General features: G+C 48.2%; 1 pseudogene; it reads left to right on the top strand.

The window, feature by feature from the left end:
* The first annotated feature begins 7,735 nt into the window (after positions 1-7,735).
* LOC120225395 lies at positions 7,736-17,898 on the top strand (annotated as a pseudogene).
* Positions 17,899-21,778: the final 3,880 nt, after the last annotated feature.

Below are 21,778 nucleotides of genomic sequence, written 5' to 3'. Positions count from 1 at the left end.
CCCCAGCAATGCTGCCCCCCTCCCCAGCAGTGTGCCCCGCCTCCCCAGCAGTGTGCCCCCCCTCCCCAGCAGTGCACCCCTCCTCCCCAGCAGTGCGCCCCGCCTCCCCAGCAGTGCGCCCCCCCTCCCCAGCAGTGCCCTCCGCCCCAGCAGTGCTGTCCTCCACCTCAGCAAACCAAGCAGCCTTGTCAGCCTCCACCCAAGTGCCAACAGAAATGCCCACCCCCTCAGCAGTGCCAGAAGTCCAAGCAGAAGTGAGACCCCAGCATGAGACCAGAGGCGCAGCCTTCAGGGAAAACAGAGAGCAGCGTGAAGTGTACCGCCCCCGACTGTCGGACAGCAAACCGGCAGCCCCACTCACCCCCAGCTTCTGGCTGCAACCCCTTCCGAAGAAAAAGCAGCACCAGGAAGGCGGCTTCTTCGATCTCGACCCCTTATTAATTATCAGCTGCAATTTCCACCTCAGACAAGGATCTGGCTCCGAACTGTGTAACCATCCCCACTGACACGTATTTATATCACTACGTCTGCTTCTTGGAAGCTCGGGCGGCACGCCAGACACCTTTCTTACCACCTCCCTTTTCTACTCCTGTTCTCCAAACAATTAAACACAGTTCCTCTGGCACACATGCTTCGGTCTGATTCTTCTGTTGTTGAACAGTGTTACATTCCTGCAGATTCTGTACCCCGCCCCTGCCGCAGAGCCCTGGGGGAGCTGGGCACGTGGGTGCAGACAGAGGAGCCGGCATGGTACAGACGCACTTGTGAGCTGTGGGGCATTTCCAGTGGCCCCGCCAAGGAGTTGAGATGGGCGCTTCTGCAGCGTGGAGACACACCCCACGCTCAGGGAAGATGAGAGCACAGCTGGACCAAGGGGAGATGATGCCCATCTGGAGAACATGTGTGAGGAAAGAGCATCCTTGCCGGCGGAGAAAGAGCAAGAGAACCCCCACCAGCTAAGAGCTGCATAGCAGAGGGGAAGGACTGAGGCAAATAAATTATATTTCAGAGAATACACTCCAAGAGCTTCCAGGTCCAAAGGAATTGAGATTAAGACTTTAAAACTTCTCCCATTCGTAAAAGAGAAGACCAGATGCTCTCCAAGCTAACCAAATGTGCCATTAGGAGAAATCTGTGCCAACAGATTTATACTGTATACTCAGCACATAATATCCATTGTCGATATGTAATTAAAATCGGAGCCCCCGATTATTTCTCAGTCGGGGATTCCCTTGAGCTATTTCCCCTTACAGCCCTCCTACCTTTGATTCTTTTTTTTTTCTTTCATAGTTTATTATTGTCAAGTGGGATTCCATATAACACCCAGTGCTCATCCCCACAAGTGCCCTCCTCCGTGCTACCTTTGATTCCTCAAATTCCTGGATGATTGTGGAAACCAGATTAGTCAGACCTACACGTAATCCAAACCGCTGGTTTCTATTGTTTCTACTCCCCACTCCATCCCTCTCCATCAAACCCTGCTCCTGTGAGATGGTCCACAGATTGGAGTATTCAAACCTCCTCCCTCACACCTGCATCCCTTTTCAGGGCTCTGGGCTCCAGGGCAGTCACTAAGAGCCAGCAGAAATACCCAAAAGGAGGCAGAGAGGAAAATACCATGAATTAAAAGTCTGGATTATCCCCCAACATACATTACAGACCGTGGAGAACACAGAGGTAGCTCCGGACCAAAGCTCTGAGACGTGAGATACTCTTTGTCTGTCAGACTCCTTCTGCACCTTTCAGGGGCCTCCCCTCCATCCATCCCCTCGCCCATTCATCCACCCCGTCCATCTGTCCCCACTACCCTGTCAACCCATCAGCACAGCGTCAGTAAGCTCCTCCCCACCTATCTGTGCAGAACGTGAGGGCTCCTACAAAGACAGAGAAATCAGCACTGGGCTCTGGGCCTTCGGGTCCCACAATCAGTGGGAGAAGTCCTCTGTGAAATAAGGAACGATGTTTCAGGGTGGCATCAATTTTGTGATGACTTAGGCACCACTTCGTGCCCTTGGAATTCAGAGACAGAGAGAGTGAGGGCACCATGAAAATGAGGTGAACTCTTTATATTCTGCCCATCAGCAGTCTCCAAGCGTGGCCTCACCACCCCTTACATCACCTGCCCCCATGTCTCTCTCATTTGGGCTCTCACCCCTCTTTCCCCCTCCTTCCTTCCCCTCCCTCACTCCACAGCATAGCATGAGATTGAATTTTGCCTCTGGGCTTCGTTTAATTGTCTCCTCACTAATTGCCGTAATCAGCGCACATACACATGAGCTCACATGTGAACCATCTTGACGAGTTTTCTTTTGTCACTGTCATGTGATGTCTGAATCCCAGGAACTGCCCGCCCCCCTTCTGCTGTGTGACCCAAAGTGACTTAGGGAATATCCCTAGTCTCTTTTTCTCGTCAGTGTGGTGGGGGAAAGATTAGCTACCTCTTGGGGTGAAAGGGGAGGTGTTCAAGGAGAACTTAAATCAATAGTGAGCATAACATGACCCATAGCAAGTGCTAGCTGTTGCTTTTATTACTGTTTTCCAGTTCTGGTGGAGGAGCAAGCCCACAAATAGCACCTTGTGCTTATTCCTGTGCTGGAGGACAGGGGCTCCAGACCTTTAATGATACAAAGTGATGACGGGTAGTGCACATTTCAGGATCAAGGACAGATTCAATTAAGCAGAGAAAAGAATCAGAGTGGGTATTCATAGGGGGAAACTAGATTTAGTGTAGAGCATAAGTACCCCATTTGGTGGTTGCCCTTTACTTCTAGAATCTTCTGTGTTTTAACACCTGTCCACAGTGCATCCTGCTCTTGAGGCAGTTCTGGGAAGCTCTAGCCTAAAGTAATTCTCAGTAATTCTCAGCTTTCATTTTAGACAGTCAACCGTGTTTCTGTGAGGCAGACCACCCTCCCTGGAGGTGAGAAGGGAGGCTGAGAAGCTGAGGAAGCATGTACAGGAGCAAGGTCCTCACTGACACAGGTGTGCCAAACTTCACACACATTGACACCACCCTATTAGAGCTGGTATGGCTCTCCCCATCATGGATAGAGGACTGAGGTTCAGAGGAACTCCATCCTTGCTTGCGGTAATAACAGCTTGTATGAGGGGGCGCTGAGGTGCAAACTTGGAAGCCTCTGTCTGTCTGTCAACATTGTGACACAGCGAGTGCTCTGACCCTGCTAGGAGCTGGCAGAAGCCCAAAGCCTGGATCCTCTCTTTCCAGAACTTCCAACCCATCGATCAATCAGGGAGGTAAAGCCAGCTCACAAACCCTCATACACACTTGTTTGCACACACTCACATTATTATACACAGTGAGTATACATTCTATGGCTTTGTAGACCGACGTTGAGCGTTGAGAGCAGAAGGTGGAGCAGCATTCCAGAAGCTCTGATGGGATGGGCTTGGGCCCCTGGCTTCCCAGTGTGTAGAGGACTCTGGGGCAGCCGGGTGGCAGCAAGAATACTGGTGGGCAGAGGAGTTGGTGCAGTAGCTGTTGGCTACCTGTTACAGAAGTGGTTTCAATATTTCAACCCTGGAGTCAGCCACACCGGTGTATGCTGGAATGTGCCTGCCGAATATCAGCCCTGTGCACACTCACTCTTGCACACTCACTCATGCTCACACCCTTTTGCACATATTCCCATACCTGTACATTCATGAGCCCTCACATTAGTTAGTTAGTGACAACTAACCACACATTGACACATAATCACATGCTGTCAATCACACTCACAGACGTGGCCACACACTGAAACCCTCACAGTCACCTGAATGCACAGAGGCGCACGCCCATGGAGTCACCCTCACTCACGTGATGGCCTCAGAGTGTGGACTCCAGCTACTGCTCGTGTGCCCCAGCAACATGCCCTAGCAGCTTCCGCCAGGCCTCCACTGCCTTCCATCTGGGACATCTGGCCGTAGCCGAGGGAGACAGTCCGATTCTGGGGCTTGGAAGGACGTGTGTCTTCCTCAGAGGAGAATACAGCTATGGATTTCAAATAAAGGAATCCCCTGAAAGGTGGTGTGGCACAGGAAAAAGAATACCTACCTGCCTTGAAGCCTGAGAAACCTGGGTTCAAATCCCTTATTCCCTTTTTTCACTGAGTGACCTTGACCAACTCACTTAGCTTTCCTAAACTATAAAATGAGAAACACTAAAACTTCCAGCCTGAATTAAAAACGCCAGCAGACATAGCAGCACTCTCCACAATAGCTAAAACATGGAAAGAGCCTAAGTGTCCATCAACAGATGAATGGATCAAGAAGATGTGGTTTATCTATACCATGGAATACTACATGGCAATGAGAAACAATGAAATCTGGCCATGTGTAGCAACATGGATGGACCTTGAGGGTGTTATGCTGAGCGAAATAAGTCAGGCAGAGAAGGACAAATACCATATGTTTGCACGTATAGGAGGATTAGGAGGAACTTGACGGAGGAACAAGGGGGAGAAGAAGGGCGGAAATGGTGGGGGAAAGGGAGAGAGGCAAACCATGAGAGACTCTTGAATGCTGACAAAAACTGAGGACTGATGGATGTGGGGGGGAGGGGGAGATGGGCATGGAGGAGGGCACTTTGGGGATGAGCACTGAGTGTTATGTAGAAACTAATTTGACAATAAACTATTTGTAAAAAAAAAAATAAATAAAAAAATAAAAAAAAATAAAAAGCTTTTCAAATAATCTCAAAAAAAAAAAAAAAAAAACAACGCCAGCAGAAGGGCAGTGGTGGTCTGCCCTTCCCTCTCCCCTTCCTCCATGGGCCCCCTGGGAAAGTGAAGACCTCTCTCAACTGCCAGCCACTATGCTTCGGGGAACCCCAGCTGGTGAGGGCTCCCCATAGCCAGGCTCCAGCTCTGGCCACCGGGAATCGTTAGTGGGAGCCTGCCATAGGTGCGGCCCAGTGTAGCCTACTCCACCTTCTCCTGCGTGTGTGCACGTGTCTTAGCTGTCTGGCATTCCTTGGGGAATCACAGACGCCTGGCCCTGAAGACACAGCAGGCTTGGGCCGTGTCCCAGGCTGCTGAAACTCCTCCTGGGTCACTGTGGTGCCATCTGGCACTGTGTGTGTGTGTGTGTGTGTGTGTGAAGGGCCGCTGTCATCTGGAAGTGCTGCCCAGGGGCAGAGGGTAGTCATTGTTGACATCTGACTCCCACTTAGACCTCTCTTCTATAATATTTACACCATCTATCAGGTACCAGACTGACTGATGCCATCTCGCTCTTTGATAACATTACAAGGCAACCATACTTTCTGTTCTCAGCCCTCCAGGAAGGCTTCGGCTTGAGTGTCCTCTGTCCCCAAGGGCTGATGGGCTAATGAGGTTCACCTTCAGTGGGTTTTAGGAGGCACTACAGCTTCAAATAAGGAGCGCTGGACAGAAAAGTCATGAGAATGGAGTTATTATCTTGGTTCTGTCTTTACCTTCCTGTGCAATGACAGATTGGGTAAATTATTTCTTTTTCCCAGGCCTCAGTTTCCTCACTTGTACAAGGTCCCAGCGGGCTTGCTGGATTCTTCCTCAGCTTCCTTCCCACTCTGACTCACTAGAAGGTGACTGACTCATTCTGATCTTTGTGTAATCTCCCCATCCCCTAAGTAGTCACAGTCACGGAAACCCTTGGAGGCAGGGATGGGGTGAGGCCACCTGAGAGCCAGATCACCGTGTATGGCTTGCCATGGAGGCACAGAGCAAGTTTCCCTAAAATCCACATCCATATTTTAAGATCTTTCAGCCTTAGGACTAACCTGCCTCCTTCCATGACACCAATTGCTGTCAGTTTTAGATTTCTATGTACATACACACATATACACATATACATATGTGTACACATGTGTATATTTAAAAGGATAAGTTACTTCTACAAGTAAGGCACCATACTAGGATCTTAACACTCTTTCCCTATTAGTATTCATTACTTCCATAAAAAATAACAATTCTTATCTTGCAAATGAGGAAAAGGAGGCCCAAGGAGGTAACAAACTTTGCCCACGATGACATAGCTGGTGTCTGAAGAGCTGCGATTCAAACATAGGTCTGTCTGTCATGCAAGCCCATCTTTTTGACTCATTCTCTCCCCTGATAGTTGGGCTGGAAACTGTTCCAGAGCGAGCAGGTGCTAAACTGTTCTCATCTGCATCTCACAGGGCATGTGTTGGGAGAGAAGTCTGGGTGGCACCTCATGGGGTATCTAATTAACCACTACTTCTGGCCTCCGTGGAACTGGCCAGGAGCCCTTTCTCTTGCTGATAATGCCCTTGAAGAAGCAAAGAGTAAATGGCAAGACCGATGTGCATGGAGCTAGAGCTGCTATGTTGGGAGAGACAGAGAGATTAGCTTGTGTTTAAGACTGATTGACAGCTGTCAGCCACAGGTTCAAGCCTTCACTGAATATTCTTATTCTATTCCTTGCATGGGCCTGGGTCCTGGTGGTGCCTTGTGCCTTGGCTCCCTGCAGACAAAGCACTCGTGTGTGTGTGTGTGTGTGTGTGTGTGTGTGTGTGTGTGAATGTGCGCACGCGCGCGCATGCACACACACAGGCGTACATGCTGTTGTCTTTGTAGACAGGCAGAAGAGCACCCACAGTTACCAGAATCTCAGTAAAGTTTGATGCCAGTCTCCCTTCATGTCTTGTATGATGAGGGCCCCCTGTGGGGAGACTTGCAAAATCAGAATCTTTGTTATAAAGGTGCTTATCCTGATACTCCTTAGAACGGACGGGGGCTGGTTAATAGAATACTGATGGCTTTGCTGTCCCAGAGGGCTGGCAGCCTGTGGTTGCAGGGCAGGTGACAAGAAAAGGGGAAGGTAATAGAGACAGGATTAGACAGGAGGGACAGCAGCCATGTAAGGAGGTGAGCAAGGCCAGGCTTGCACTCAGGACACCCCTGGTGCCAGCAATGGAGCACATGCAGCGTAGACTCAAGCTGACTCTAAGTTCCTCCTGCCTCCAAAATGGGCCAAGAGGGGCTGTCTGCCCTAGGTCTGGGAGCCAGAAAAAAGGTTTTTGCAGGGAGAAGAGTGGGGGCTAAGTCGTAATTAAAGCAGACTCTGTGAGAAATCTCCACAACCTGAAATTAGAGACCATCCTGGGAGGCCACCAGTGGGAATAAACCCCCAGACAGAATGTATACACCCTCAGCCCAAGTCTCACATCTCCAGATTCATCTTCCACTTGGAGCTCCTTTGTTAATTGTGGCTTCCTCTTTCACTAAGGTGAAGTACACTTCAGACAGGACTGTGCTAACAGCTCAGTCACAACCACAGGCGAATGAACACGCACCAGGGCGGCATGTCACGGGGCCATCATTCTCACCATGAGCCCCCCTGCACGAGTGCTCCCTGGCCCAGCTCCTGCCTGCCTCCGTGCCTCACCAGCCAGAAGCACACTCCACATAGGGAGGCTTTCCACAAGTTAGGCCCGTGCTTCACGTCTCCCTTGCTCTTCCAATGGCAGTGGTTTGTTAGAATGTCATTTTTTAAAATTTTCTTTCATAGGTATTTATTTATTTTGAGAAAGAGAGAGCATGCATGTGTGCATGCACGAGTGAGGAAGGAACAGAGAGAGAGAGAGAAGGAAAGAATCCCAAGCCGGCTCCACGCTGTCAGGACAGAGCCCGATGAGGGAATCAATCTCACAAATCATGAGATCCTGACCTGAGGATGCTTAACAGACTGAGCCACCCAGGGACCCCCTAGAGCAGAGCCTCCAAAAAGGGAAAAGATGACAGAGGTCTATGCTCAGATATCACCTTTTTCAAAAGCTCTTGGTGCATCCCCAGAGGAGACTGAAAGGTCCTACAGCTTCCCTAGCCGGCTGCACGTAGGAGCCTGGAGACTGTCACACTCCATTGTAATCACCTGGTCACTTGTCTTCCTCCCCACCCACTGCCTGTTTGTTCACCAAACATGGGGTTTGGCACTAACAGGTGCCCTGTAAACTTATGCCCTACTACTGTTCAAAGCACTGTGTCTGGGTCCGGTGAGCAAACTCTCATGCTGTAGTCTACTGACTGCCTGAAAGAACCACATTGTGTGGCCTGGGTGACCCGAGCCCTGCCTGTCACATGCCCTGTGCCAGAACAGTAAGGAGGCATGGGAGAGGCAGTGCGATGCAGTGCAGAGTCCAGTCTCAGACCCGGACTGACGGAGGCCTGGGCTCTGGTCCGACAATTTACCAGCTACATGACTGGAGACAAGTTACTTAACCTCTACAAGTTTCAGTCTCCTCCTCAGCCAAACAAGGGCGGTTCTTCTCCTCCTGCGGGGGGGGGGGGGGGGGGGGGGTGGCAACAGGTAGAGAGCCTTGCATTTTGTGTAGGAGCTGTTGAGTAAATGGAAGCTTTCCCAGGGAGAGTTTGTCTTAGTCTCCATTCAAGTTGGCCTTCCTGAACCTCACTAAGTTCTTCCCTGTTTCCCATGCAAGGACTCAAGTCAGTCTGTCTTCATCGAACCCCACCATGACTGAGCCAGCAAGGGACCCTTGGAAAGGCACTGGCTCCAATGGGAGGTAGCTGGTTCCTCCCTCTGATCCCTCCCCCTGACCCAGCTTGAGAGTCACTGAGGTGAGAAGCGTCCCAGCTGAAGTCCTTAGATTTTCTGCCTGTAAAGTGAGTAATTCAAGTCACTAGAGTTCCTCTGCATCTGAGGTCTCCCTGCCTCCCTATCTGTACCAGCCTTTGCAAAGGAGGAGCTCTGTTGAAATTGGGAACAGTCGCACTGGTTTGGCGGACCCAGCAGATGGCACTCTGCCCCAGCTGCCCAAGGGCTGACTTCTGACGTGGTTTGGCACAAGGTCTTGTGGCCAGAGTGAGGAAAGAGATGGTTTATTTTTTTTCCCAATCACAGACAGAAAGTCATTTGTAGGAAAATATCAGTTGACCACAAGCATATGGTTCTTGGGCACGTGTAAGCCCAGGATGCCTCCCCATTTCCCTCCCTTTCACTTACTTTCCATCCCACCTCTGCAGTCATATGTGCACACACACCTGTACGTGGACATGCACACACACACACACACACAAACACACACACACCTGAGTCATGGTCTTGGCTACCAGTTAGTATACACTGGACTTCAGCATTTACTTTCCCTTTGGGTAGAGTGAAGCAGAAGTAGTAGGAGTAGAATCTCCTTAAGTCATCTCTGGCATATCCCAGTGTATTGGTCAGGATAAGCCAAGTCATGCTTCAGTAACCAATGAGCCCCAAACCTCAGGGGTTCAAATCAATAAAGTGTTACCTCTTCCTCACCTTAGATCCCCATGGGGTGTCAGCCAGAGCCCTAATGCTCATTAATTTGATTTTGGGGGTGCAGGCTGTCAGGGCAGCCTTGATCTGGAACATGGTCAGTCCTCATGACATAAAGGCAAGACAGCATGCTCAACTGTGGCTCCTAAAGATTACACTTTACAGACAAAGCAAGTCCCATGGCCATAGCACCAATGGGCATGGTAAGATACCCCCTGAAGGAGAGGGGCAGAGGGTACAAAATATTTATGAACACAGTACAATCTACCTCACCCATGTGAAGTGATCCTTGGATAGCCACCCTTTGGAATTATTGATGCCAGTGTTGTCTTCTTTGGAGCTGTGAATATCATCCTAGAAAAGCCAACCAGACTTTATCAAGTTCTCCTATATGCAAAGGAGACTATGGCTCTGAGTAAGAGGAAGGAACCAAGATGGAGAAAAATAGGTTCCTGCTCTTCACAGGCTCATGATCCAGCAAGCAGGAAAGCATGGCTGAAAACAAAGCTCATGGAAGACATCTTTGACATGTGCCAGCAAAGGGGTGGACAGGCACAGGTAGGGTAAGCCCTGATGATGTAGAAGACTGGGCTCTGCTGCATCAGACAGAGGGTGTTGGTGCCCTTCCCAGCCACCCACTGGGAGAGCCCACATCTGCATACACTGTGGACTGACCGCATATTGTTTGTCTGGGCACACATTCATTATGAATGAGGTACCATAGTACTACATACAAGAGTTGAGGAAAGTAGGGAATGTTCCTGCCCTCAAGGAGCCCACAGCTAAAGCAGGACAGATCAGGGGATATTTTATCCCCAGACTTCAGAGTCAGTATTAAGACAAGAGCTTCCTGTACAAATACTGACACTATATGTGGCCAAGGTAACAGAATGAGGGCTGTTCAGGGAAGAAATGAGCTAGTGGCTGAAGTTCTAAGATTTGTCAGGCACAGATTAGGGACAGGCTCTCCAGGCAAAGGGAGTGGTTTATTGGCAGGAGAAGAATGAGAAAAACAGCACATTATTAAGAAAACAAACCATAAATAATTCATCAAGGCTTATGCCTAGAACAGTAGAGTATTTGTGCAGGGAGAAAGAGGAAGGTGGGGTGACTGTGGAAATGAGACTGGAAGACTTCCCGGGTTGGGGGGGGTGGGGGTTGGCCAGAGCAGGAAGGCCCTTTGAAGCCATGTCAACAACCATGGAATTTATCCTGAGGCCTGTGGGGAATCACAGAAGGGTTTGGGCATGGGGTGGCTTGGTTATGAGGTATAGTCCCACCCCCTCCCTTTCATCCTGCTCCAGAGGCATAGCAGTGGTGGGATGATGTATTTGCATACCAGCCTGCAGAATATGTGCAAGACTAATCATAGCTCAGGCTGGTAGCTCAGAGCTCTGTGATCCCTGGTCCCACCTAGGGGCGTCAGTCACCAGGCACTGTCTGAGCTGAGGGTGGCAACTCTTGCCTGATGCCTTCTGCAACTACTTTCTCATGGAAAATCTCTGTGGTCAGAGAGCAGGGCATTGACCAGAAAAACTGGCTCAGCTCTTAGTATCTGCTAATTTGTCTATTTGGTTTGGTTCCCTATCTTAGCCACCATCACAGAGACCTGTTTCTCTAGACAGAAGGATGATCTGAGCCCCAGCTCTCTGCTGCTAAGGCCCAAGGCCCAGGGAACAATCGGGTGCCTCAGTGGGCAGTGTCATAAATGTAAATGTCCTGTGGCCCAGCCATCTTCTGCCAGGAAGAGAGCTACTGTTCCATCATGGCTGCCAGTGGCTGGACCAGCTCACTTACCCTCCTTCTTTCACTCACTCCATGACTCACTCATTCAACAGCATCCTTTGGTAATTGGACCACCCACTCATCAACTCACTAGTGTATCTGTGGCCAAGCACCAGTTCTTACCAGGGTAGAAGTTCTATCCTGAACATCCTTCCTGCCCTTGGGAAGCTTACAGTTTGGCCACCTCTAAAGACATCTTCCTACATACACACACACATCAACAGGTACTTGGGCCTCTTACAAGTATGGATAATATCAGCATAGGTCTTCAAAGACAATGCATGTGGTCAGATAAAGAGAAAGAGCTACTAAGACAAGACAAGCAACAGCTGGATTTTAAAAAGATGGATTAGTTCACAAAGCATCTTGGGGCTTCATTGGTTCTTCCTGAAGGTTTATCATTCTGTTTAACCCATTCATTTATGAGTCATTCACCCACCCATTTAGGCATTCATTTGTCCGTATTCGTGGAGGGGATATGATGTGTTTGGTTAGTATGGGGAGAAGATGATAAACACATGAATATATGATAAACTTGAAACAGCTCCTACCACCAGGGAATGTACATATGATGCTAAGAGTAGTGTACACACACACACACACACACACACACACACAGTTTATAATTTATATGTGTTCAAGTTACTACATAAAAAGGGCTCATAGGTGTGGGTGTTGAGCAGAAGAGGAAAACACATCTTTTGGGAAAGATTTAGGAAAGAGGTCACAGAGAAAGTAATACTTCAAATGGTTCCTAAAGGTCACCTTGAGTTTCACTGCAAGATTTGAGAGTAGCATGCCATCACAGATTGCATGATTTGAGGCAAGAAAGCATGGGGTGAGTTTTGGGAAGAGCGATACCCTTGTCTGGGGCTGAGTTAAGGGAAGCCGGAAGCCAAGGTAGGAATGGTTTCAGCTTGTGCAGGATTTTCAAACAGTTCATACCCTCCCTCTTTCTTCAAGCGCTTTAGTCATTCTCTCTCCCTGCTTCAGGCTAATGAGGATTAACTGCCTGTGTCCACATAAGTCACTTATCCCTCCCACAGCAGATGCTTCTGACCAACAGATCAGCTGAGCCTGAATGCAGCCTCAATGCCCTCCACTCATGATTAATGACTGAGGGTGAACTTGGCTGCCTTCCCAGACCTAATCATGCATTTACAGAATGGAGGCTCAATGGGACCTTCGAGGGAATTTTAGCCAGTCTCCTTATATCGGAAAACAGGAAAACTGAGGCAAGGGAAAGTTAAGAGGGGGTGCCCAAGACCCCAGAACCAGTGAGAGGAGAGCATCAGTAGAGCTGTATCTTAGCTCCCTTGGCTGCTTCCCTGCCTCGAAACACAGCATGTCATGTCCTAGGAGAGGCAGACAAGTGCTTTAGCTCCACTTGACTTTCCAGAGGCTAACATTGGCCATCTTGGAGGGGGGCACTTTGCCCCCACATCCCTCTCATTCCACAGCCAGTCTTCGGCTCCCACAGATGATGGTCTGTGGCTGGTCTGTCAGAGCTAGCCTCTCACCATCCAGGACTTCATTTCCTCCTTTATCAAACTCCTGGGACTGTCAAAAGCTTTCTAGAAATATATTATTGAGGGGTGGAGGGGGGAGAGAAATTGCTCACATATTTCCGTAGCCTCATCCTTTCCTCTTCTCGCTCCATGGGACCACTTTCGATATTACTGCACAGAATACTTAACACCAGTAATCAAGAATCTTATTTGCAAACAGAAAAATTAGAGGCTGAAATGATTCATGTTGCACATGGATTTTCTACATTTAAAAATGTCACAAAGTCTCTTTAAGTAGCATCTTCTAAACTTTTCGTTGACAGATCTTCAAATGAGTAGTGGAGAGAGAAACTCAAAACAGAAATGCTCTAAACCATGACTGCTGATTAAGTATGTACCAGAACTCAAGATAAAGCAACTATGACATAATTCTGATGTTTTAAATGAAATGCGATTTGCTCAGTTTTAAATGTTCATTTTACTGACCAGGCAGCTGAAATATAGGAAGGCTGGCAGCTCAAATTCCACTCTCCTCCCTGCCAAGCAGTGCTCTCCTGTCCTAAAAGCCTCTCATGAGTAACCCAGAGTCCTCCTTTTTTTTCTTAATCTTGGTTCAATCTTGGACATAACATAATAAATATGTTGTTTCTAGAGGGAGCCATCAAACCCTTCTTTTCCCCAGAAGTGCCCTAGTGGAGATGTGTCCAGATTGAGAGCTAGGTGATTAGCATTGTCTCTGGCAGGGTCCCCTCCCAGAATCAGGCCTCTATATCCCAGTCACTCTACTGTTTGCCCTTAGGGTGGGGATGGGGTTTCTCTAGCTTTGACTCACCTTCAGGACTGAGTCTTGCCTGTACCCTCCCCTCCCTGATGGAGTCACAGCACACACCTACTCTCTGGTGTCTGCTCTGTAGGGAGACTTAGAGCCTGGCTTCCTGCTTTGAGTCCAACATGGCCGTTGGAGGATGAAAGGGCAGATGCAGGACTGAGCAAAGCCCAGACCACAGTGCGGTGGCCGGTTTGGATGGGAGGGGCCAAGTCGCTGGTCCGCACTGGTTCTCAGGGCCCCCCTTGAGGGGTGCAGCAACTCTCCTCTCCTCCTTTGAAAGAATAAGCCGCTCCCCAGCCAGCCAGGGTGTCTAGAAATCAGCCTTTACAGATGTAAAAGTCTTGGGTCGGCCCTGTTTTCTGGATTCCAGATTTAGCTACTATTGGAAGCAGCTTTCTCATCTATAAAATTTATTACACAATTAGCTTTCTTCATAGCATATTGTGAAAGCTTATATAGAGAGGTGTAAGTTGAATGACTAATAAAGGTACACCCGTGCCTTGCATTGTGGGGGCAAGGGACCAGTTAGAGTCTCTTAGAAGAAGGAGGGAGACAGGCTTGATGGAAAGAATGACACTGAGTGCCAGAGAAGAAGGAAGAAGGGTGGCAGCTTGGGAGGAGGTGGAGAGCCAGCTTCCTAGTCGGTTGCTGACAGGGCCTTGGCTGGAAGCTTTCTGGAGGCTCAGACACTCCAGCTGACTGAAAATAGCTGTGAAGTCAGGAGCCCTGGGATCCAGCCCTGCATTTGACATCGGCACCTGTGTGACTTTGGGCCAACCATGTCTTCATCCCAAGTCTCATTATCCCCCAAAATGGAGATATTGTGGCTAACAGGAAGTTGAGTGACAAGGTTTTGGAAAGTCTGTGTTGGATGCATATGAGCTCGTGTGCTCACACACACATCATGACCTAGAGGTCACAGCCTCTTCAAGGCCAGCTATGTTGGGCTGTCTATCCTGGCCATGCTTGGGGTGTCCTCAGAGATGATAGCTGTGTTCTAGCACTAGAGAGAGTTCTCAAAACTAAGCAGGAAGCCAATGAACAGAAGGGGAAAGGTGAGGACTACAGTTTATTCCAGAAAAGTTGTGCCAGTGCCCGAGCCATGAAGGGAGGGCACCATCTGCCCCCGGCCTGATGCCTTCTAGGTGCCAGGCTGTGACAATGCCTCGCTTTGTGTCCATGCCGGATCTGTCTTGCTGCTCCCTTCTGGGGGTGCTTGCATCGAGGGAAACACAGTAGAGCAGGGCCTGGAATTGAGGTGTGGGAGGGGGCAAAGGTAGAACGCAGAGCCTGGAGTCTGGGACCCAGAATGTGACGTTCTTAAAGTCGTCAGGCTTCGGGACAGGGGCTGGAGGCCTGGCCAGGAGAGGAAAGTAAGGAAGGGCTAACTTTCACATGAGGCTAACCCTGAAAACTGAGCAACATATAGTGGAAAGCTCAGGAAAGGTCCTGAGTCATGACCTCACCCAGGAACAGTGTCTTGTCTGCCTCTGAGAAGCTGTCCACTGCCGTGCAGGGGAGAGAAGCCCTGGCCCAGGCCCGCCCAGCTCCGCCCCTGCTCACTGCATGTTGTTGAACAAGTCTGTTAACTTCTTTGGATCCACTTTTTCAAACTGTAAAATCAGATTTACACTACCTGACAAGATTGTCGTGATTATTAAATAAGGCAAAGGGTTTGAAAATGCTCAGGAAAATACTTTTGGGTATGTCTATCATTTCTCAGGCAGCCTCACACTTTTGCTCTGATAATGACAGAAATGAGTACGTCAATGTCTGCAGTCCGGCTGGATCCTGACATGTGAGGCAGCCGTACATCAGCTTTCTAGAGTAGTCCTGCCTTCCCCATCCCGGGCCTCTGAGGTCAATGGGGTACCAGGGCTCCTTCCTGCCATCTCAATAGGCCCTTGAGTAAATTACCAGATTTATCAAATAAAAATACAGCATTCCCGGTTTAATTTGAATTTCAGATTAATAAGTAATTTTGTACTATAAGTACATTTTATGCAATATTTGAGACATACTTAAGCCAAAAAAAATTCTGTTTATCTGGCAACACCACCCCAGGGGCCAGGCTCTACCCCACTCTCTTTACCCACCCCCCCATACCCATCAGCAGCTGACTCCTGGTGGGCAGGTGGGGGACAGCAACACCATGCTGATTAAGCTTCGGGGCACAGTCTAGTCTTTGTGCTCAAGTGGAAGCTTCCCAAACATAATACAAACAGTCTCAGCTGCATTGGGAAGAGCATAAGCACCGTGGGGTATGGAGGCCAGGGGGCTCTGTGCCTAGAATTTTGACTTCTTCCTCCAATGCTTGGGTTCCCTGAACCATCCAGACCTGAGTCCCAATCCCACCTCTGCTGCTTACTGGCCGTGTGATCTTTCCCGGTCTCACTTTTCTCATCTGCAAAATGGCAACAAGGACATTTGCCTTCTGGGGGCTAGAAATTTAAAAGGAAACAATGGGTGTGACAAGCGATTTTAGCACCAGGCAGCGCCCGCTCAGGGCAGTGTTAGATCTTCATGCTCAATAAGTGGCAGCAGTAGCAGCAAAAGTCATGCTCACGTTTTTGCTGGAAGTGGTCCAAGCCCGTATTTCCTCTATTCCTCCTCCTTCCTCCAAGTTTCTTACAACTCTCAGCAAACTGCGCCTCAGATTTATTTCATTTTTTAAAATATTTTGAGTCCTTGAGTTTGTGCAGATATCTTAAGTAGGTGAAGCCTGCTCAGCTAGACAGGGACCCAGAAGGCTGGAATATCTGGGAGTGTTTTCCATCAAAACCGGCCAGTAAACCAGTCCCTGGAGGAAGTGCAGATGGGAGAAGTGGGTGAGAAATTCCCTGGAGGAGGTGATCAGGGCCACACAAGTGCCTGGGGCAGACTGGGGACTTACCAAGGGCCCAGGAGAGGCTGGTTTAAGACCTGCACTCCGCCTCCTCTACTGGGGTCCTGCTTGTGCCTCTGGTAAGTGGGGACGCATTCCCCCTGCTGGGACCTGCTGGGCCCTTCCTCCTTCAACTGTCTCCAGCCCCTACGCAAGCCCCTGTCCTCTTCTGTAATCAGAGAAATGACTTAAGCCCTGTGACAATTAAAGAAATGTCACACTAATTGCTACTTAGGCAATTCAATCTGCATCCCTCACCATTGCTAGGCATGACTAATTCCTGATTCTGGGTCTCACTTCCTGGCGAGAGGATTTTTCTCACTGAGGGCAGGTATTTAGAGCTGTAGCATTTTGTAGCAATTCTGAGCCTGCTCCAAATGTTCTTACACCGTTTCTGCCTCTTTGGCCATACAGGCAGCCTTTTCAAACATTGCTTTCAGGTTTACAGAAACAGGTATATTATATATTGCATTTATACTCTGCAGCTCCCATGTCTCTCATGATTGCCACCTGGAACTTACGTGTCCTTTATCATCATCATAATCACAGATTTAGAAAAGAGAAGTACTGCCTACAAACAAAACCAGAGACACAGGTTGGAGCTGGGAAGGCCTCAGAGGTCTTTCCGGATCAGCCTCTTCCAAATAAGGGCACGGAGGTCCAGAGAAGGCAGATGGCCCGGAGCTCTGCCTGGCCAGTGCCTGGCAGGTTTGGATCTAGAACCCATGACCTGTGGCTTCTTGGTCAAGCCTCCTTCCACTGAACTAGGCTGCCTTTGGGGAAACATCCCTCTCTAGTCCCTGACCTCCAGTGATCTGGGACCTTTACGTCCCCAGTTCTCCATGAAGGGCTAGCACCTGTATCTCACAGCCACACTAAGGCACAGGGGAGCATGCGGTGGGTCAGGGGTGGAGCCAGACTACAAGTCAGGCCTTGGAGTTCCTGGAACAGGCTTTCTCCGTGTCACTTATGCTCCACACACATCCCTTGGACACACTTAGGGCGCTTGCCTCTGCTCCACACCCTTCCACCCTTGCTGGCACTCACTGCTCTACTCACGGCAGCCAGTTGACATTTCAGATCTCATGCCTTGATCTTGCAAAAACGTTTGCGCTACTTTTTAATCCTCAACTCCGCCCCTTGTTTCCTAGGAAGACTGAGAAATCAATTCTGTATTCAGGTAAGTCAGGAGTCCATGGAGGGATGAAAGAAAATAGGAAATCAGAACAGCCTAGTGGAAGGAAGAAAGGGAGAGGAAAATCACAGCAGGTTATGTGTGTGAGTCAATCCACTGACTGATTTGAGGCCAATCAATCGCTAATCATGTCCTTGGCTGTTGTAAGGAAACATTGCTCTGGGAGTCAGAGGGAGGGGGGTGGAGGAAGCCCTCTCACAGTGTCCACTGTCTCCCCTGTCCCTGTGCCGACGTCTCTCAGCAGCAGCAGTGGACTCAGTGCCTGCCCCAGAAGGCCCAGCAGCAGCAGGGGAATGAGTCCTGTCAGATACCCTGTCAGGTGTCAAGAGACATGTGCGCCCCAGCCCAAGAAGCAATGCCCACCCAGGGGTACAGCCATGCCCACCCAACACAAGTGTTCCTCACCCGGCAAGCCCCCAAGAGTAAACAGAAGTGAGGATGAACTGGGGTGCCGTCTGCCCAACATCCAGGCTGGCAGAAGGCGCCCTCTCTTCCCTCCAGCCCCAAGAGTTGCGCTCCTCTCCCACCCCTTTCTGCCCAGGGTCAAATTCAGCATTGTCAGCATTTTCTCCCACTAAGCATTGCTCAAGTCTTCCTCTGTACCCTGCCCGGACATTCTTCCAGGGGGATATGAGAAGGACACTTCCTCTCCAGCCCCTAGTTTGACCACAGCTAGGGCCGCATCCATGTCCCAAAGCAGCAGATGCATCTGGGTTTCTCCCGGGGCTCCACCCTGAGTAATGGGGACACCAGAGGCTGAGGCACAGCTTCTGCCTTAGTCCTTCCTCCAAACCTCCCTCCATGAGCTTCTCTTCTATTGCCTCCCCTAATAAATCCGTGCTTCACATCATTGCATCCTGCCCCAGTCTGAGACCCATTCATTGGTGCAGAGGGAACATTTTGGGGAAATGTGCAAGCACTCACATGCTGGGAGTGCATCTTCATGGGCGTCGTGGCTCTGGTAACTAAAGGTGGGGAAGGCCGGACCCTGAGGGAAAGAAAGCCCAAGGGCTATTTGGCCAGAGTCTGGGAGACCCTGGCTAAGTAGTCGCATCTAGGGAAAGACAAAGGGAGGAAAGTTTTAGCTCCTACCAAACCCCCAGCCTACCTGACAGTTGTGGCTTTTGTGTCTCAGAAGTTGTCATTCTGAGATAGAAAAATATCTTTTCTGGGGCGTCTGGGTGGCTTAGTCGGTTAAGCGTCCGACTTTCGCTTAGGTCATGATCTCGCGGTTCATGGGTTCGAGCCCCGCGTCGGGCTCTGTGCTGACTGCCAGCTCAGGGCCTGGAGCCTGTTTCAGTCTGTGACTCCTTCTCTCTCTGACCCTCCCCTGCTCACGCTGTCTCTCTCTCTCTCTCCTAGAAATAAATAAAACATTAAAAAAAAAAAAGAAAGAAAAGAAAAGAAAAATATCTTTTCTGATATCTATCTATTTTTCTGAGCAGAAAAAATATATATACAGATATAAGAGTACTTCAAAGCATATTTACAGACAAGTGCAAATGAACTTTTCATGTATTTGTTTATGTGTTTTCCATTCATCTATTCATTAATGCAAACTCCATCACTCACCCATCTAATATTTAGCAAGTTCTGCTGTGAGTCAGGTTTTCCACTCTGCCATGCTGGTTTTCCAGAGCTCTCCCAAGACAGTCTAGCCTGAGTCTCAGTCTGGATGTCATGGTCATTTTGTCACACAGGGAAAGATTGTTCCAGGATTATTGTGTACACAGTGTGCACAATTTTACAATTCACCTTGTCAGTCAGTACAACTTACGGCTTCTGAAAGAAGTCTTATTTCTACAAATGGCTTCCTCACCTGAGTGCAAGACGGGCCGCCTGTATTGAAAAGAAGCAGCAAACCTCCAGATATAAAGAGCTGAGTTGTGAAGGCAAGGCCCTCAGAGGCAGGAGCAGCCAAATACACAGCCAGAATTTCTCCTTCAGCTTTATTCTTCCCTTGGGCATTGCTCACTGAATCTAGATGCCACCATGGGCAACTGAAATATTAAATTTCTTCTTCATTTAACACTGGACTGAGAAGAAATTAATAACCACTTTCTCCATTTCTCTTTAAAGATGCTATTGGTGGCTAATATTACAACACAGTAATTTCTTAACATTTAGCGGTGCAGGTATTAACCAGGAAAGTCAGAAGGCAGTACAAGGAGTTAAGATGGAGATGTGCATGCCTCTAATCCATAGAGTTCTCTGTCAGCCCACTGAGCCCCAGTTCATACATCCTGAATGAACTCTGTCAGGAAAGAAAGGCTGATACATCTTGGCAAACCCCTTTTCTGAATTCTTCCTTCTAAGCTCCAGCCAGATCCTAGGGGGCATGGGTTTTGAATGCCATCCCCATGGCTTCCTGAAGGCTTTGGTGAGTCCTCCCACAGACACTTGGAGCCCAGGGCTAGTAAATCTCCATAAAACAGCTAGTCAGCAAGATGAAAATGATGGAAACAAGGTGTGCTTCTGCTGCAGTATGAGCCTGAGGCTATCAGCTCACATCCATGCCCTCTACACCGGTCACATCAGCGGCCAACGACAAGGTCCCACTTCTCTGTGAATATGTGAGAATCCATTCCCTTCGCAAGGAATGCTTTACCCTCTTCTTTTTACCTTTTGACCATTCACTCATCCCTCCCCACTCCACCTTCATATATATATATATATATATATATATATATATGATATATATTGCACATAGACAAAAGAGCATATGATGTTTGTCTTCCTCTGTCTGACTTATTTCACTTAGCATAATGTCCTCAAGGTCCATCCGTGTTGTTGCAAATGGCAGGATTTCATTCTTTTTCATGGCTGAATAGTATTCTACTGTGCATGTGTATACCTATATACCACAATTTCTTTATGCATTCATCTGTTAATGGGCACTTAGGTTATTTCCATATCTCACAAGTTATAAATAATGTTAATTGTAAATAATGCTGCAGTGAACATGAGAATGCATATATCTTCTCAAGTTAGTGTTTTCATTTCCTTTTGATAAATGCCCAGATGTAGAATGCTAGATATATAGCAGCTCTATTTTTAATTTTTTGAGAAATCTCCATACTGTTCTCCATAGTGGCTATACCAATTTACATTCCTGCCAAGAGGGTGCAAATGTTCCCTCTTCTCCATATACTTGGTGACACTCAGTATTTCTTACTTTTTCAATAAAAGCCATTCTAACAGGTGTGAGGTGATATCTCATTGTGGTTTGATTTGCATTTCCCTGATGACAAGTGGATGTTGAGTACCTTTTCACATACCTATTGGCCATTTGTATGTCTTTATTGGAAAAATGTCTATTCTGATCTTCCCATTTTTTTAAGTTTATTTATTTTGAGAAAGACAAAGAGAATGCGTGTGGGGGAGGGGCAGAGAAAGAGAGAGAATCTCAAACAGGTTCCACACTGTCAACGCAGGGCCCATGTGGAGCTCAAACTCACAAGACCATGAGATCATGACCTGAGCTGAAATCAAGAGTCTGACCTAACCGACTGAGCCATGCAGGCAGCCCTGATCTTACCATTTTTAATCATTGTTTTTGCTATTGAGCTGTATGACTTCTTTACATATTTTGGATATTACCTTCTTATCAGATATATAATTTGCAAATACTGTCCTCCATTCAGTAGGTAGCTTTTTTATTTTGTTGATGATTTCCATTGTTGTGCAGAGACTTTTTAGTTTGATATAGTCTCATTTATTTTTACTTTTGTTGCCTTTGCTTTTGGTGTTAGACTGAAGAAATCATTGTCAATAGTGGCGTCAAGGAGTTTATTGCCGGGGCGCCTGGGTGGCTTAGTCGGTTAAGCGTCCGACTTTTGCTTAGGTCATGATCTCCCGGTTCGTGGGTTCGAGCCCCGTGTCGGGCTCTGTGCTGGCTGCCAGCTCAGAGCCTGGAGGCTGTTTCAGTCTGTGACTCCCTCTCTCTCTGACCCTCCCCTGTTCAGGCTGTCTCTCTCTCTCTCTCCTAGAAATAAATTAAAAAAAAAAAAAAACATTAAAAAAAAAAGGAGTTTATTGCCTATGTTTTCTTCTAGGAGTTTTATCATTTCAGGCTTTACATTCCAATCTTTAATCCATTTTGAGTTACTTTTGTGTATGGTATAATATATTAGTTTAATTTTATTCTTTTACATATGGCTGTCCAGTTTTCCCAATGCCATTTGTTGAAGAGACTATCTTTTCCTCATTGTAGATTCTTGTCTCCTTTGTTGTAAATTAATTGACCACAGATGCATGGATTTGTTTCTGGGCTCCTTGTTCTTTTCCATCGATTGATCTGTTTTTATGCTAGTACC

The sequence above is a fragment of the Hyaena hyaena genome, unplaced genomic scaffold (assembly GCF_003009895.1).
Source record: "Hyaena hyaena isolate Hyena2069 unplaced genomic scaffold, ASM300989v1 scaffold_1382, whole genome shotgun sequence".
Classification (NCBI taxonomy): Eukaryota; Metazoa; Chordata; class Mammalia; order Carnivora; family Hyaenidae; genus Hyaena; species Hyaena hyaena.
The sequence above is the reverse complement of the archived record's forward strand: the minus strand, read 5'-3'. Positions and strand labels throughout refer to the sequence as shown.